Source organism: Acomys russatus, chromosome 25, assembly GCF_903995435.1.
Source record: "Acomys russatus chromosome 25, mAcoRus1.1, whole genome shotgun sequence".
NCBI lineage: Eukaryota > Metazoa > Chordata > Mammalia > Rodentia > Muridae > Acomys > Acomys russatus.
In genome coordinates this window covers 40,153,693-40,171,849 of record NC_067161.1, presented here as the reverse complement: position 1 = coordinate 40,171,849, position 18,157 = coordinate 40,153,693, and positions in this window count along the sequence as shown.

Genomic DNA, 18,157 nt, shown 5'->3' with positions numbered 1-18,157 from the left:
GGCCCATTTCCTCAGTACTGCCTACACCAGGCCCCTCTGAAAGTCCCCTGGGTCGGAAACTGCCTTCTGACTGCCTCCCCTTACTGCCCAGGAGCCAGGCCTGGCCTGCCCACCAGAGTAAGCTAGGGGGCAATGGGCTGCTTGCTCTCAGATGGGCAGAGGTGATGAGGAAGGTAGAGGCTTGGAGCTGACTTTGATTACCTGGCCCCTCTGTGCCTCTGGGTCTGATAGAGCTGTGGCCAGCCCCCTCCTAGGCCTCAGTTTTCTCTCTCCATCCTCTTGCCACCGGTCTGCTCCATCTTCTTTTTACTGAGTAGTCATTTCCTGTGCAAGGCCCCTGGATTGGGGCTCCATAGATGGCTCAGCTGTTAAGAGTACTTACTGCTAAGTCCCCAGGATCCACACGGCAGTCCACAAATACCTGTAACCCCAGTTCCAGATGACTAAACACTTCTTCGGGCCTCCTTTTATGTATGGGTAGTGTACATAAGCACATGACAGCAAACACACACACACACACCTGGGTCTAGTGAGGTGGACACACAGATCAGGCACATGTGGGGAGCATTGTGGGGACCCAGGATGGAGCGAGGCATCTGGGGAGTGAGTGTTCACGTAAGGAGGTGTTGTAAGGTGAAGAAGTCTTTTATGAGCTGAGAAGCCCTGCTCGATACTTGGGCTAGGAAGCCAGAGGGCAGGAGGTCTGAGGAGGGTGGCTCTCTGTGACCTGTAGTTCTGGGAACACACACGGTACCCGAGCTGATTGTAGAAAATGGGAAGAGTCTCTGGCTCCCCTGGAGTGCCCCCTGCACCTATGAACAGAAACAATGACCACTGAAGAGCATGTCCATGCCCAGCCAAGCTTCCTCATGCTGCCGGCTAGGGAGAATGTACTTTATAGCTCTAGGGAAACACCCTCAGGGCCTGGCCCAGGTGGGTTAAACTGCCTCTTGACTGAGAGTAGGGAGCTGATGGAAATCCTTTCCCTGGCCTTCACAGGGAACACGTAGGAGGCCCCAGTGCTTCTGCCTCCCCATCACCACCACTGCACCACTGATCAGAACGTCAGACCTCAAATTCTTCTCCCCCCCCCCCCCCAGAGCTCAGGGCCCGAACCTGAGCCCTTGGAATCCCCGCCCCCAATGTCCAAAGCGCTCACCCCCAAGAGTTGTGACACATGACATCTGTCACCTCACTACAGCCTTGCTGCCTCCACCCAGCAAACACCAAGGTCATCTGGTATCACCAATATATAGGGCAAGTGGCGCAAGGCCTCCGTTGGGGAAAGAGAGGGTGACCCTGGCACTGAGCCAGGACAGGGAGGAGCCTTGGGGGAAAGCGGTACCTAAAGAGCAAAAGAAATCATTTGGCTAACCTAAATAGCAGCCTGTCCCTTACCACCAGCTGTTCACTGGGACTCTCCCTGGCACCTCCTTGACCCCAGGCTGCTGCTGTGTCAAGGTCAGGATGTCATGGTCCCATCTTGGTTTCAATCTCCCCTTTTTGCTTTTCCTTGTAGTCCTCACGGCCTGTATCTCTGTGTCTCTGTCCCTCCCGCTCTTCTACTCTGCTGCTCCGTGTCTCTGTCTCAACATCTGTCTATTATTGTTGTTTTGAGATGAGGTCACATGGGCATAGCCCAGGCTGTCCTGGACCTCATAACCATCTTTCTTCCTCAGACTCTTCAGTGCTGAGATCGCAGGTGTGAGCCAGCACCCCCCTCTGTCCCTGCCTCTCTGTCTCCCTCTCTCTGGGCTCATTTTTGTGCCCCCTCCTCCGTTCTCTATCTGAAGCTTTCTGTGTCTCCCTCCCTTTATCTCCACCTCCCCTTTTGTCCCCGGTTCCCATTTCTGCCTTTCTGCCTGCCTCCTGTCTCTGTCGCCCCAAAATTCCTCCCTGCTGGTCCCCAGATGTTCTCCTCTGGGCTGAGGGTGGTGCGGGGGAGGACAGTTCATAAACAGCCCTGTTGTTGCAAAGCTACTTTCATCTCTGGCCAGGAATTTGACATCACAGAGTAGAGGGGAGGTCACATGTGTGCTGCCTGCCAGGGGCACTCCCAGGAGAAGGCCTTCAGGTAGGCGGCAGGAGGTGGCCACTCCCACAGTGCCTGTGAGAGAGAACATGACCTCAGTAAGCACACACCTTCCACTTACTGTGCAGGCAGGGCATTCCCATCCTGAGAGAGAGCGAGCAAGAACCAAGGCTGGAGCACAGCCAGGAGGAACAGTCTGCCATCAATCTGCCCGTCCCGCCAGAGACACAACAGGCCAGCGCAGCGGTCTATGCAGTACCACCTGACGCAGAATGGCCAGCCTCAACACTCACCAGAAACACAGCCCAGGTTCTATATTCTGTCCGTCCCCGCCCCCCGTCCTCTCACCCTTGTTTTATAAGGTGACCCCATATTCCCTCTCCGTGTCCGGTCCCTCACACTGTGAGGTGACCCCACATGGCCTTTGGTGTCTCGTTCCTCATTCTTTGAGGCGACTCAATATCCTATCTCTCAAGTTGTTGTGGTTTGCATAAGTCCCTCATAGTATCAGATGTTTTAACATTTGGTCTCCACTTGGTGGCGCTGCTCGGGGAGGTTTAAGGGGTGCATCCTTGTTGGAGGAAGGGTGTCACTGAAGGCAGGCTTGGAAACCTAAAGACTCCTTGAGATTTCCAGTTCCCTTTTTCTGCTGCCTGCTTATGATTCAAGATATGAGTTCTGTACCCCTGCAGGATGGATTCATATCCTTCTGGATCCACAGGCCAAAATAAATGGGGCCCTCTATAAATTGCCTTGGTCGTAAGTAACTAATACACTTATTCTCTGAGGTGACCTGATATGTCGTCTTCTTAATGCCCTGTATCTCATGTTCTGTGCCCTTACTTGTCCTCTTGGTGACCTGTCCCTCATGCTTTGAGGTGATCCTACGCATCCTCTCAGTGCCCATGCCCCTATAGCATATTCATGCAAACTAATTCCTCAAGAGTCTGGGGATCTGGGCAAGCCTGGGTCTGCACCCAGCCCTTGGTGAGTAGGGTGGATAGTGTTCGTGTCTTTGCTGGCCTCAAGGCCTCTCACTAGCTTCCTGCTTTCCTGGAGTTGACCTTCTGGAAGATAAGGCATCCATCGAGCCACCCTAGGTCCTGGCACAGTTGAGGCATCCTGTCTCTTCCACATCTCAGTCCATTGTAATGAATCTGAATCTTCCAGGAGCCTGGCTGGTTCAGGATGGTCCCTGGGCAGCGGGACCCTACCTCTTCTTTCTACAGGTCCTGGAGCAAGAAGCCCAAATGTGCCCTAAGCTCTCTGAGCCCTGGCAGGAAATCCCCAGCTGTCCCTTCTGCAGCCCCAGAGATGCACCCTTGTGGTCCCTGCAGCTGTGGGGCTCTGATGCCTCTTCTTGCTGAGTTCATTCACTGAGGGCCTGGTGCAGCCCCAGGCCGACTCAGCCCTCCTGGCCAGCTCCCCAGACCCTGAGCCAAGAGGTGTGATTTCATCTCGGGAGAATCCAACAGCATACGGCATTTACATAAGTAGTCCTCCTGTGCCCTGCCCCCATAACCAGACAAGAAGAAAGGCCCCGAGCCCGTGAGGCCAGGCCTCCCTCTGCCGGCTCCTGGGTTCTTCTTTGGCTATTGACAGTCAGTCTTTTCCATTGTCTCTCAGTGTGCAAAAAGAGTGCACAAAACCTCCCTCTGCGTCCAGGGACCTCTCCCTCTAAGCAGCTTCCTCAAGAGCACTGAGACAGAACGCCAACTCAGTCATGACACGTAATCCTTGAGGCTACCTGCAGGTGGCACACTGGAGTCTGAGGGGGTTTGACCGGAGAACAAGAAGGCCTGGAGGTCCAGAACACAGTTCTTGGGCCTCAGGAGACTCTAGTTGCTGTCGGAGGAACAGGCCTAGGCTGAATCACTAAGAGGCCAAACCCCAGGTTTCTTGATTGGGGCTTCAGGGAGAAGGCTTGATAGGGGCGGGAAGATGAGGGTGAGCCTCCTGGCACAGGTACTTTGAGGGGTGACAGAAAGTGGGACGTCAGAGAGGCACAGTGCTAGCCAGTTCTCTAAGCTGAGCAGGCTTAACCCTCACTCCAGTGTGCCCTAGAAATGGAAGCAAAGGCTGTGGGGGGAGAGAGACCACTGGATGAGGCAGGCCCAGTTCACTGAGTCTCTGGCCTCAGAGTGTGCCCCTATCTCTCCCTCCCCTTCTGTCTCTCTGCTTTTTTTCATCTCTCTGTGTCTTTCTCTCTCTCCCTCTCCCTTCTCTCTTCTCCCCCCCCACCCCCGCCCCGCTTATCCTCATCTCTCTGTCTCTGTCTTTTTCTGTTTCTGCCTCTCTCCCTCCCTCCCTCCCCCCTTCCCCTCCCCTCCTCTTTGTATATTCATCTCTGTCCATCCTCTATCTCTTTCTCTCTGTCTCTCTTTTTGTTTTTCGAGACAGGGTCTCTCCGTGTAGCCTTGGCTGTCCTGGACTCACTTTGTAGACCAGGCTGGCCTCGAACTCACAGCAATCTGCCTGCCTCTGCCTCCCAAGTGCTGGGATTAAAGGTGTGCGCCACCATGCCTGGCTCCTGTCTCTCTTTTCCCCTCAGTGTCTGTCTACCTCTTCCTCTCCTCGTCCCTCTGTGTCTGTCTTTCTGACTCTCATCATCTGTCTCCTTATCTCTTCCTGACGGTCTCTGTCTCTCTATCTCCATCTCTCTATCTGAATCTATCTCATTATCTGTCTCTGTCTGGTCATCTCTCCATCTCTCTATCTCTATCACTATGTTTCTGCATCTCTTTCCATTCCTGTCTCTTACTGTCTGTATCTCTCCATCTCTAGCTCCCCTGTCTCTGTCTGTCCCTGACTCACATTATCTGTCTCTCCATTTCCCTATGCTTCTGAGTCAGGCTGATGGGCCTCTGCCTTAAAGAAGCCAAGAAGTCAGCCGGGCATGGTTGCGCACACCTTTAATCCCAGCACTTGGGAGGCAGAAGCAGGCAGATCTCTGTGAGTTCGAGGCCAGCCTGGTCTACAAAGTGAGTGCAGGACAGCCAAGGCTAATAAAGAGAAACCCTGCCTTGAAAAACAAAAACAAAACAACACACACACAAAAACCCCAAGAAGCCAAGAAGAAGCCAGAGAGGTGGAGCGGGAGGCTCACCAAGTTAGGGTAGGAAGAGGCTGGAGGGACTGGGCTTGTATGCTGTCTCTGCCCTTAGGCCTCACTCCCACTCTCAATCAATGAAGTAAGTGCTGTCTGGAGGCAGTGCTGCCACACAGTGCTCCACTTTTGCCTATGACCTGAGATGGGTACAGCCCCAGCCCAGGGCCCTAGAGGCAGGCCAGGTGGGGATGAGGGAAGACAAGCACCGTGCAGACTGCACACTGTGCACTGAGACCCTGCTACCTCAGACTCACCCTGAAAGGCAATGTAACAGCGGCCAAGTTGGGCCTCGGGCAAGAAGGAGTCTATGCTGTGGCTTATGGTCTGTGTTGTGGTGTTGGACTGAGACAAAGTTGTGTCAACCAGAGAGCAGCAAGCATGAACCCCCAGCTGAGGTGGTGGCTTAAATCCCCACTTCTACCTCACTGAAAGATTTCAGCTTTGGGGGCTGGAGAGATGGCTCAGAGGTAAAGAACACTGGCTGCTCTTCCAAAGGCCCTGCATTCAATTCCCAGCAACCTCTGGTGGCTCACAACCATCTATAATGAGATCTGGTGCCCTCTTCTGGCCTACAGGAGTACATGCAGGCAAAACTCCTGTATACATAATAAATAAATCGTAAAGGGAAAAAAAAAAAAAAAAAAGATTTCAGCTTTGGGCTCCGAGCCCTCCTGGGAGAGCCATCTCTAATCTGGACTCTTGACCTCAAGGCCTCAAGAACCAAGACCCATCACAGTCTCATCCTCCCTGGACGTGGCTCTAACCAGCCCATCTAGTCAGCCCCTGTTAATGTGCCCAAGTGGCTCTCGAACAGGCAGGATGAGCCCTCTGTCCTGTGGTCAGCTTATCTGAGGACAGGAGTCACTAGGAGGAGGCATGAACCAATATGTCTTTTTTTGGCTGACCCCTAGCTGTCACACGGGCCATGCTCCTGGCCGACCCCTGGGTCACCTAGCTGATTCTTTGGCTGTCTCTCTAATTTGAAAGTCTGGTTGACCCCTGGGTCTCCTGACTGATGTCTATTGAAACTCCCAGCTGGCTGCCTGATCTGACCCTCTCCCATGCCCTCAGAGGTAGCTTAGGTGGAGTGGGGAAGTCTATTTTTATTCTGGACACTTCCGACATGGAGGGATAGGCCCATGGAGAAATGTCTGTCAGGGTGAGTAAGGATTTGTTTGTTTGTTTTTGTTTTTTCCAGACAGAGTTTCTCTGTGCAGCATTGGCTGTCTTGGACTCACTTTGTAGACCAGGTTGGCCTCGAACTCATAGAGATTCCTCTTGCCTCTGCCTCCCTGAGTACTGGGATTATAGGCGTGTGCCACTGAGCCCAGCTAGAATCCTCATTCTTAGAGGGGAGGATAAGGTGGCTGAACCTTCAAGGTCTAAGGTCATATGTCCTGGTCATTTGGCAAGGCAGTGTCTACCCACACCCCAAGGTGGGCCATGCCTAACAGGCCTCAGAGTGAGTCAGTTTTCACAGCTGTTGCCAGTAGGATGGACAGAGCCTCCTGTCTTCCTGTGTCTACTTGACGTAAGAGCATGTATTGAATACCACTACGCATCAGTAGGCAAACACAGGAAGATGCCAAGTCTGCCCCACTGCCTCTGGCACGGCAAGCTGGGAGTTACATTCTTAGCTGCACTGGGTAGGTAACGGATGGGGAGGCCTGAGAAGCCCCCTGTCCCATGGACCATGTAGCCAGGCGCCCCACAATAAACCTTTACAACCCCCTCTGCCTTCCTGGATTTCACACATTCATTCTCCATGTGTGAGCCCTGCTAAGTTATTTGGCATAGAAAACGTCCCCAAGGGCACTGTAAATGTCACCAGCAGTAGATGCTATCAATGACAGTTACCGACATCCAGAGCCGGCCACCCAGACCACAGCCCTGTACTGGGGGCCAATAGGGGGCCGGGTGGGGACAGCTCATCACTCCTTTCCTCCTGCTATAAACCTTCATGAAGCTCTCACCATCTCTGGGTTGATCTTGCCAACCCTCCTTTTACCCGAGTGGGGTTTTAGCCACCTTGGCCTGAGCCAGACACCACAGAGGAACACAGATCTGTGTGGATGTGAATCACTGGGGATCTCGGCTCTGCAGACACGAGCGCCAGACAACCACAAAGTCCTAGTTCCTCACCAGAACCACTCTTCCTTCCCCCCATGGAGCAATGTCTCCCTCCTCCTGGCCACAGACCAGCCCTCATAGTCTTGTCCCCGGGGGCACCTAGGGTAGAGTAGATAGGATAGAAGAGAAGTTCTTAGTCCAAGTTCCAGAAGCTTCTGGGCCCTGCTCCAGGCAGCAGCACACCCCAGGAGCCATTGGCTAATCTTGAAGCACTCGGCCCACAGCCCTAACCAGCCTTTACTTCCTCCCGGACCTGCCTGGGCTCCCCCATCTCTCTTTATAAGCAGCTGTATGCATCTGCCCGGCTCCCTCCATACCACTCCTGCCCATCCTCCTGCCAGCCCAGGCTGCCGTCCTAGCAGCCCACACTCCCAGCAGCATGGCTCCAATCCCTGGCTTGGGAGGCAGAAGGCACTCACAGGGCCAGAGCCTTGTTCCAGGCATAGTAGACACATGGTCCTCGCCTTGAGCCATTATGCTGTTTGGAGGACACCACAGCCAGTTGTGCAAGCAGTGTGAAGTTCTCACAACTGTCAGTAGACAGGAGCCTAACCTGTACTCCAATGTGGGGGTCCAGGAGGGCATATCCCACCAGCTTCTCTGCAGAGCAGTGCTTGTGTAAATCTGTCCCCCAATCCAGGGGTGTCCCTCTGGCAGTCCTCCCTGACTTCACCTAGGCATGAAACCCCCTCTTAACTTGAGGCTCCCGCCTCCAGCCAGCAGCATCTCATGCCTCTCCGTGGCCAACCGGCATCATCCTCCTCTTTCTCCATGGCCAGCCGCTGGCTCATCAGCTATGCACCTGGACACAACCTTAAGTGCTCTGGCTGAAGGCCCCAGCCCAAAACTCTACTGCAACTGGGCTATCAGGTAGGAAATCATTGCGTTGGGTCAGCAGACCTTAGTTCCCCACAACAGATCCTTGCCCTTTGCTAGCCCTGCCCCATCCCTCAGCCATGCCTCTCAACCCAACCAGGAGTCCTCTGCACCAAGAGTGGCCTCCTTCTAGTGGCCACAGGGGGCTCTCCTCCAGATGCGACCCATCACTTAAGCCATCGGCTGTCCCCTCTTTACTCTCTTTTTCTTTAATGACCTTGGATATAGTTCGGTTTGGTTTTTGTTTGGTTTTTCAAGACATGGTTTCTTTGTGTAGCCCTGGCTGTCCTGAAACTCATTCTATAGACCAGGCTGGCCTCGAACTCACGGAGATCCACCTGCCTCTGCTTCTGCGTGTACCGCTGCCACCCAGCTGGATATAGTTTTTAAGTAGTGGAAATAGCTCATCCTCATCGCTTTCTTGCTGTCTCCTGGGGCACTCTGCGAGTGGATCGCACCTTGTGTTCTCCTGTGCTTTGCTTATGACTTGTCCACAAAGGAGCCTATTCCTCAGGATCCTGATGTTAAGAGTCGGAACCCTGACGATCCCAGAGGGTCCTTGGGGTGCCGCCGCCCTTAGAATGAACTAAACATTTTCAGTGTGATCCCAGTTTGTTGAAGCCAAGCACTGTGTTGGGACAGTGTTATGACCCTTCTCCACTTGCCACTGCTCCAGTGAACTTGGCCAATATGGCAGTTCATACCCAGTATCCACTCTCTCTGTCAGAGGCTCCTAGGCCTGTGCCGTTCTGAGCTGACCCATGGTCTATCGCTCTGATGTCTCTGTGACTCGCTTGTGTCTCCATGCCGTGGCAAGGGCTCCATGTGTCAGGCCCACCGACCCTCTTCTCTTCATGGCCCCGTGCTGCTGAGACCTAGGTCAATAAGGCTCATTTACCATGCGAAGGTGCTTGGAGACAGGCGTTCCTCACGTGGAGCACTTTTTCCTCCATGGAACGCATATTCTCGGAGCTAATACTGACAACCCTTAGTCTCCGTATTTGTAGAAGGGGACTATGAAGGCTCTTGATAACTTCCTGGATGGATGGGTGGTGGGTGGGTGGGTGGATGGAGAGAAAAGAAGGAAAAATACAAAGAGAAAGAAAAGTAAATAGAAAAGAAGAGGGGAAAGTAAGAAAAATAGACAAAGAAAAAAAGAGGGGTATATTTAAAAGAAAAAGGGAAAAAGAAAAAAAAAAAAAAGGGATGAGCCGGGCAATGGTGGTGTACGCCTTTAATCCCAGCACTCAGGAGGCAGAGGCAGGCGGATCACTGTGAGTGCGAGGCCAGCCTGGTCTACAAAGTGAGTCCAGGACAACCAAGACTACACAGAGAAACCCTGTCTCAAAAAAACCAAAAGAAAAAAAAAAAAAGAAGAAGAAGAAGAAGAAGAAGAAGAAGAAGAAGAAGAAGAAGAAGAAGAAGAAGAAGAAGAGGGAGAAGGGATGGGAGGATGACTCATCAACAGTGCTCGCTGATTGGCCAGTCAGCCCAGCTTGCTGATTGGTCAGTCAGCCTTGCTCGCTGATTGCCCAGTCAACCTAGTTCACTGATTGGCCAGTCAGTCAGCCTAGCTGAATTAGTAAGCTCCAGATTCATTGAGAGACCCTGTCTCAAAAAAGTGGGGTAGAAAACAATGGAGATAGACACTTGACAATGACCTCTGGTCTCCATACACTATGCATGGGCAACCACGACTGAATACATACATGCAGCACACACATAAACTATATATAATTTGGGGGGTCCTAGGCAAATGAAATGGGGAGAAGGGGATGGAGAGATGGCTTCATGTTCAAGAGCACTTGTAGCTCTCACAGACAACCCAGGTTTGATGCCCAGCACTCACATGGTGGCTCACAACCAGCTGAACTCCAGTTCTAGGGGACCCAATGCCTCCTGATCCTGCAAGCCCCAGGCACACACAAAGTGCACACACACGTTGGTGCACATAAAATAAATATATTTTTTTAAAAGGGGGGCTGGAGAGATTGCTGAATGGTTACAAGCACTTGCTTCGTGTGCGAGGGACTCGGGTTCAATTCCCAAGATTCACAAAGTGGCTTGAACTGTCTGTAACTCCAGATACTCTCACCTGCCCTCCACAGGGACACACACACACACGTGGTGCACGTACATACATGCAGGTGAAACATTCATATGCATAAAATAAATATAAATCTTTTTTTAAAAAAAAGGTAAAGAGGAAAAATGCAACAGAGGGGCAAAGACAAGAGGAGAAAAGGGAAACAGATTAAAGAAGTGACATGGGTAAGGGTGTCTCCTGGCTATGGAGGTTTCAGCTACTGTGAAGTAGCTCTGCAAAGGCAAAGCCACATCTGTGCCAGCTCCCCAAAGCCACATCTGTGCCAGCTCCCCAAAGCCACATCTGTCCCAGCTCCCCAAAGCCACATCTGTCCCAGCTCCCCATCCTCAGACAGGCCAGTTCTGTACTTCAATGGCCTCAGGTTCCCAGCTCCACTGGCCTTCTGTTCGCAACTCAGATCTATTTTTTCCATGTATGTGTATTATGTATGTAGCATGTGTGTGTTCTCACACAGAGGAGTATACATATATGATAACATGCATGTGGGTTCACCCTGGACTTGAGAATTACGCAACGCCTGCACAGAGAGAACATTGCACAGTATCCTACGTACCCTATGAATATGCATATTTGTATCCAGCCATATGAAATTTATACTTTCTGTCTTATAAAAAGCTATCTTGGTGGGTGTGGACATCTTGGGTAGAAATAGCTATTCCTTGAGTTAGTTATCTAGATTTGGTGAGGTTTTGCTGTAGGCGTTTCCAGGATAACTGAGCTACATCTCAGCCCTACTTTTTTTTTTTTTTTTTTTTTTTGCTTTTCGAGACAGAGTTTCTCTGTGTAGCCTTGGCTGTCCTGGCCTCACTATGTAGACCAGGCTGGCCTTGAACTCACAGTGATCTGCCTGCCTCTGCCTCCCAAGTGCTGGGATTAAAGGCGTGCGCCACCACCACCTGGCTTTTTTTTTTTTTTTTTTTTTTTTTTTTTTTTTGAGATAAGGTCTCATGAAATTTGCTCAGGTAAGTCTTGAACCCTTGATCTTCCTGTAGCAGCTTGGGATCATAGGTCTACACAACCAACCTGGCTTCAAGCTTAGCCGCAGCTGCTATTTAATTTGTACAAGATGCCTGATGCTCCGAGCTCCCTGTGGCCACCACAGAAAAATGTGTCAGTTTTCTTCTACTTAACCTACTTGAACTGATAATCTTACAAAAATTTTAAAAATGTGTTTTGTTTATTTTAGGGTCAGAGATAGAACCCGGAGCCTTGGCTATGCTAAGCCTGTGCTGTATCACCGCACAACACCCGCAGCCAGGGTTCACTTGCCTTAAGTCACATGCACAATGGAAATAAAGGGCAGGGCGGGAGCCCCAGCAGTCCCTCCATCAGCGGCAGTGGGGCTTCCCTCCTCGAGAGCTCAAGATAGCTGCTGTGACTTTGCTGCCAGGTCTCGTGTTCCAGACAGAAAGTGGGTGAAGGGTGAAGCTCACAGCAGAAAAAAGATCTCTCAGCATCTGGTCTTTGTCTGCCCATTAGAGGAGGGACTTTCACACTTGTCAGCCCCAGGTCAGAAAGGTGTCAGGTGGTCACTGACTGTTGGCAGGTAGCCAAGAGACGCTGACCTAGTTAGTTTTCAGTTGAGTTCTTGGGATTTTATTCTCTCTCTCTCTCTCTCTGTGTGTGTGTGTGTGTGAGAGAGAGAGAGAGGGGCGGGGGTATCTTTTTATTTTTTGGTTTTTTGAGACTGGGTTTCTCTGTGTGGCCTTGGCTGTCCTGGACTCACTATGAAGACCAGGTTGGCCTTGAACTCACAGCAATCCGCCTGCCTCTGCCTCCCCAGTGCTGGGATTAAAGGCGTGTGCCACCACTCCCGGCTGTGTTTACATATATCAAAGGACTACTTGGGAACATTTGTTCTCCCCACCCACCTTGTGGGCTCTGGGGATTAAACTGAGGTCTTCAGGTTTGGTGAGGAGCACTACCTGCTGAGCCACGTTAGTCTTTCGGGCCTGGAACTTTCTGAAAGTCTTTATGAGGCTCAAAAGCTTCAGCTATGGGGGCGCCTCAGACCTCAGGGCTTGGACCTTCCAGATTAGAGATTCTTACCGCATCCGCCAGCTAGCCTCTAGCCCAACCATTATCTAACATCCAAATACCCCTTCGGTCCCAAGCTCTGCAGTGGTAGGCCCATCCCTGTGAGTTTGAGGCCAGTCTGGTCTTCAGAGTTCCAGGACAGCCAGGGACACAGAGAAACCCTCTTAAATAAATAAATAAATAAATAAATAAATAAATAAAAAATTAGAGGAGACTTCCCTGAAAGAGATTGCCACCCTATGTCCCCTGTCTGTCACATACCCTCAAGGTCTTGTGCCCAGGGTCTTCCCTCACCACAGCTCAACTATTCTCAGCTCCTACAGGGCTCTTCTTATACCCCAGGGCGTGTCTTCTCTGGGTCCTCTGGGACCCTCCACACCCTTGCCCTGCCCTCTGCCCTCCTGTCTCCTCCCTGGAATGCCCTTCTCTTCTGCTCCCCTTCCTTTCTCCCTGCTCCTCTTTTCTCTGCCCCCCTCCTCTCTCATTTTCCTTCCCTCTCTCGTCCTTATTCCTGCCACCTACTGACAGACTACAGCAGGAACAGCCCACACCCCCAACCCCCGCGGTTTCCATGGATCTGGGCCCGACACAAACAGCCCGGGACCCCCCACCTTCAGCCTGGCCTTGGGAGTAGGATTGGGTGGGCAGATGAGGTCATTGCCACAGGCCCCCCAGCAGGCCAGCAGGCCTGTGAGGGGAGGAAGTGTTTGTTTGCTCTTGTTTCCCTGGCAACTTGCTGGACCCTTCCCCCACTCGCATCCCTGAGCAGGCCAGCAAAGCTGCAACTAGGACCACTGCCCCTTTCCAGCCCATACTTTGCTATGCTGAGACCCCTAAACCATAATCTTGAGCTGCCAGGAAAGGTCCCCCCACCCCCCACCCCTGCAACCCTTAATCCCACTTCCAGAGGTGGAGTTTTGGAAAATGGAGGCAAGACCATCTCTGCTCAGGGTTGAGGATCAGCCTGAAGCTCCACCTGCCTTCCCTGAGTGACAGCACCTCCCTAAGGGACCATCTAGGGAGGCAACAGATTGGGGTCAGCTCCAACCTTCCAGGAATAGAATCCAACCATCCGTGGCAGGCAGTGGATGGAGGAGGGACAGGGTAGAACAGTGCCCCAGTGTGGCCAGTCTCCAGGCAGCTCCAGGGTCCCTGTATTTGTGAAGGTGTCCTGGTCCTGGCCCCACATAGTCAGTGGCAAGTCCCTTCCAGGGTCTCTTGTGTGATGAGGGACCGTGCAGAGCCCACAGATAAGATGCCCTCCCAAGTCATTTCAGGTCAATTTGGTCTCCAGAAAGCCCAGGGAGGGGAGCACACAGCACACGCCACTCTCTCTGTCTGTCTCTGTCTGTCTGTCCGTCTCTCTCTGTATACACATGCAGGCAAGCTAGACCCCCCACCCCCAGGAGCGTCCACTGCCGTCGCTTCCCACTCTAACCTCCCCACCCTCGCAGCAGCTCCCGAGGGAGCTTACCATGAGCAAACTGGGCCCGGAACTGGGGACAGTTAGGACACCTCTTGGAGTTCCCATGCTCTGCAACACATCCAGAGCAACCAAAGGCTTGCTGCAGCCTCTACTGGTTTCAGAGTCCAACCTACTCCTCTTCATTCTCCAGTTTGTCCTTCATCTGCCTCCTCATATTCCTCCCTTCCCCTCCTCTGCTCTCTTCCTCTTCACCTCTTCCTCCTTTTCTCTCTCCCCCTCCTCCTCTCTACCTTCATCCTTGGTGTCTGAAATCAGCCTTACAGGCAGAGCGGGATCCAACCCAATACCTTCCCACTGCTGCACACCGAAGCCTTTCTGAGACATTACCTAAGTGCCTTCTTACCTAATCCCCCAGCCATCTCCCACACCAGCCAGCCCCGCTGGGAGGTGAGCCAGCTGCCTGCCCCGGCCCCAGTCTCAGCCTCAGCCCTGGGAGTTGCCTGGTTGGTCTCTGGCTGGTCGCTAGCACCTCCATGTCCTGGGCCTGTGCCCCCACCTATGAAAGGCCCTGGGGCCATCCCACTGAAGAATGCCTGTCCCATGGAACCACCCCTGTCTGTGCTCACTTGCCAGCACTCGTGGTTTGGATACCCTGTCCTTTAAGGATTGCGGGGGAACCTCTTTTCCAGCCAAGAACAGGAAGTACCTTTCAGGATTGAAGGTGCCTTGGTCCACTTGAGGAAGTAACTCAGTGGGAGAGGTCTTTCTTCCTGCCTCAGGGGTCAGTGGGAGCCCACCCACTGAGAAGCTCACGTGGAGGTACATCCAGACTTTACCATGGTAGATGGCTGTGCAAGGCAGACTGAGTAGGGGCTAGGAGGTAAGCTATGGGCAGCACTGTGTCCCTACTACAGCTACATGCACACAAACATGCATGCAGGTAGACACATCATACATGCAGATACAGGACACCATATATACATGAAGGGGCAGACCTATGAATGCAGCCATGTACAAGATAGAGATGTGTGGACACAGACACAGGACACGGCTCCCATGAGTACATGCACAAACACATACAGACACATATCCATGGGCACAGCCCCTCTAAACATGTAGTGACAACTGTGGGCACACAGATCTAGGCATCCTCAGATCCTGAAAGAACAGCCAGATGCCCAGGGGACATAATTTTAAAGGAATATGGCCACCTACCACCACGGGGCCAGGCTATATGCCGCAGTCTATACACCCAGGTTAGAAGCAGATTGGGCTGACACAGTGGCTGGTCCTCCCTGTCCATCCATTTTGTACAGACTCAGCCAGAGCTCACAGGACTTACCCAGAAAAATAGCCCCATGAAGCCCCTCAAACCCTAGTAAGGCGCATGATCTCCATTCCTGCTGTTTGTCATTTACAGAACCCTGAACAGCTGAAGGGGCATGTGCCTGGTGGGTGTCCACCTGTGACCAGAGGCTCAGTGGAAGTCAAGCACAGGCACGGCCCTCGTCTTCTTGGAGGCAGGGCTACAGATACTTATTTATTTATTTATTTATTAGAGATGGGGTTTCTCTGTATAGCCTTGGCTGTCCTAGACTCACTTTGTAGACCAGGCTGGCCTCAAACTCACAGCGATCCGCCTGTCTCTGCCTCCCAAGTGCTGGGATTAAAGGTGTGCGCCACCACGCCCGGCTGAGGTACAGACATCTTAATGGAATAGATACTCCACCATCCTCAGAGGGCAGCCTCTGTCATGAAGCTTATGGGTGCAAACCCTGGGGCAGGGTGGGGAGACAGACTTGTGCTAGAGAGGCCACTAGGGATCCAAGCAAGGCAGGTGACGCGGAGGGAATGGGGAGAGGGCTACTTTGAGAGCACCCCAGACACAGGGCAGGAGGTCCCCTACGGTAGAACAGACAGAGGCCAAGCCAGAGAGGAGGAGCAGTGGTAGGAACTTTGGCAGAGGTTTTGACAAGAGGGCTTCCTTAAAGTGCCCCAACTGCCACTCAACCTTGACACCAGTGGCAGAGAGGAGGCAGGGGTCTAGGATGGCCACACAGGCTACAGTTAGCAATCCTGGGGTTAGCAAAACCCTCTTCACCCTGAGTCCTCAGGAGGGAGCATCCTTGTCCTCCCATTTTTCCCTAGATATTTTTCCTCCTCCTCTTCCCCCTCCCAAGTTCTCCTCTTTCAGGCTGAACGTCTTCCCCATCACCAGATCCCCCCAAACCAGATCCTTCCCACACCTTCCTCCCCCTGTCCTTACAGGCTCCCCAGAGTCTCTGTGAAAGCAGGAGACTTAGGTTGTCTATAATTTAAAATACATTTATTTAGTGTTTCCATTTGTTTCTGGTTTTGTTACACAAAGCTGTTAAATAAATACATTCTCTGCAGTCACTCAGGTTCACACCTACTCGCCACACAGATGAGGTAGAGAAATCACAGGCTGCACAGGACTCCACACAAAGACAGCTCCCTTGTGTGTCCACTGCCCTGCCGGGGCGGGCCAGCAGTGAGCCTCAGAGCCGGCATACCCTGGGTGGCCGGCGGGGAGCAGGGCGGGCAGCTGCTCACTCTACTGCCCATAGAAGAGAAGATGAAAGAGGCTATGGCCTGCGGGAGTTGCTTCATCCAGAAAGACATTCTAGTATATATTTATACAGAAACAAACCAGCTGGCAGACATTTTCATTCTGCCTTGTTTTAAAAAATACTTTTCTGAATATTGAGGACATAGAGCTAAGTGTGGTATTCGATAAAAAAAAAAAAAAAAAAAAAAAAAAAATTCCTCCTCTGAACTGGTAGGCTCCTTCCCTCCCGGATCTGACAGAGATGAAGCTCCAGTCTGTGGTGGTGATCGTGTGACTGGGTATAGACATCTGAGAAGTGTAGGGTGCGCTCCCCACTTACCAGCCATGAATACTGCCACCCACACGCTCATCCTGGGAACGTGGCATTCATTGGTGGGCTATCATGAACCACAGGAGAATAAACTTTACTATGTACACATCCAATAAGGACCAGAGGCCCTTATGCACATAAATAGGTTTCCTTTTAAGACACAGTCCTACCACCACTCCATGCTTGGGTCTTCTGGACCCCTGGTGCTCCTCAGTAGTTCCTGCCTCCATGCCTGCCACCCGCCCAAACTCTAGCCTACACAGCCGTGGGGTTCCCACACAAACCTAAGGCTGAGCAACAAAGAGTCACCATATTGCAGAGGGGCACAGGCTAACTGGGTACTGACTGTGCCAGCTCATAGTACCTACACTCACACACTCACTTAACTCGCGCGCGCGCGCGCGCAGACACACACACACACACACACACACACACACACACACACACACACACTGTCGACACCAGCTCAGTGTAGCCACCTTTCCCCTGCAGAGACATCAGCAAGACCTGATGACAGCAAATGTGTCTGTCCCTCCAGACCACCCTTGGTGACACAGAGCATGATTGGCTTCCAGAGATGGACAATCAGAAAGCTGACCCTGCCTCTGTCACCATGCCCATGCCTCCAGCACCCCAGACCCCACGTCTGATCGTTGCACCTGCAGGGTAGAGAGCAAAAAGGGCCTCTGACCCCAGGGAAGGCAGAATTGGGGAGTGGGCTTCCAGAGCCCCGAGAGCCATGGCTAGGCTCTGTTGCTTCACTCCTTTCCAAACATGACCTTGATTTAGTGGTTTCAAACTAGAGCAAGCAGAGGAAGCGGGAGTGTAAAAGGGATGAGAAGGTGAAGACTTCCAGATAGGCTGGGCTGGGCCTGGGGCAAGTCAGAGGAAAAAGCCACAGATTAGGAGGTAAAGGGGACAGAGAAAATAATAATTACTATATTAGTTAAATAATAATAATAATTTAAAAGTCACTGATACTCCAAGGAAGTGCTCAGGGTCAGGGGCCAGGGCTGGCCCTGGAGATGGAGTGGCTGTCCTCTCCTAGTGGTCTGGCTCTCTGAAGACAGTGCTGGCATCAGGCTGCTGGCCCAGAAGGGCAGCCAGGTGAGTATGAAGGTGCACCTGCTCTCCCAGCCTCAGAGGCAGGGAGGGCCAGTCAACATACCGGTCCCTGCCAAGGGCTACACTCCAGGGACCGATGTGCCAGGGACAGAGGCAACTGAGAAAGCATTACTGCAATGCTCTCGGGTCAGGGGGGTGGAGCTCAAGCCCAAGGCGTAAGCAAAATGGTTGAGGAGGCCAGACAGGGGCCAGCCCCGCCCTCTGGGCCTTTGAGAGGGAGACAGCCAACCAGCTGTCTGCAATACTAGGGCCCAAGCATGCTAGGGGCACATCTCCTTCCTTGCAGACGTTGTGTGTTGTTTGTGACACCCGTGCCCCCCCCCTCCCCACAGCAGCATAGGCCGGGCCTGCAGGGCTCACTCTACGCAGGTTAAAACCTCTTGCACTATGCGCCCTGCCTACACTCCCTGAAGAG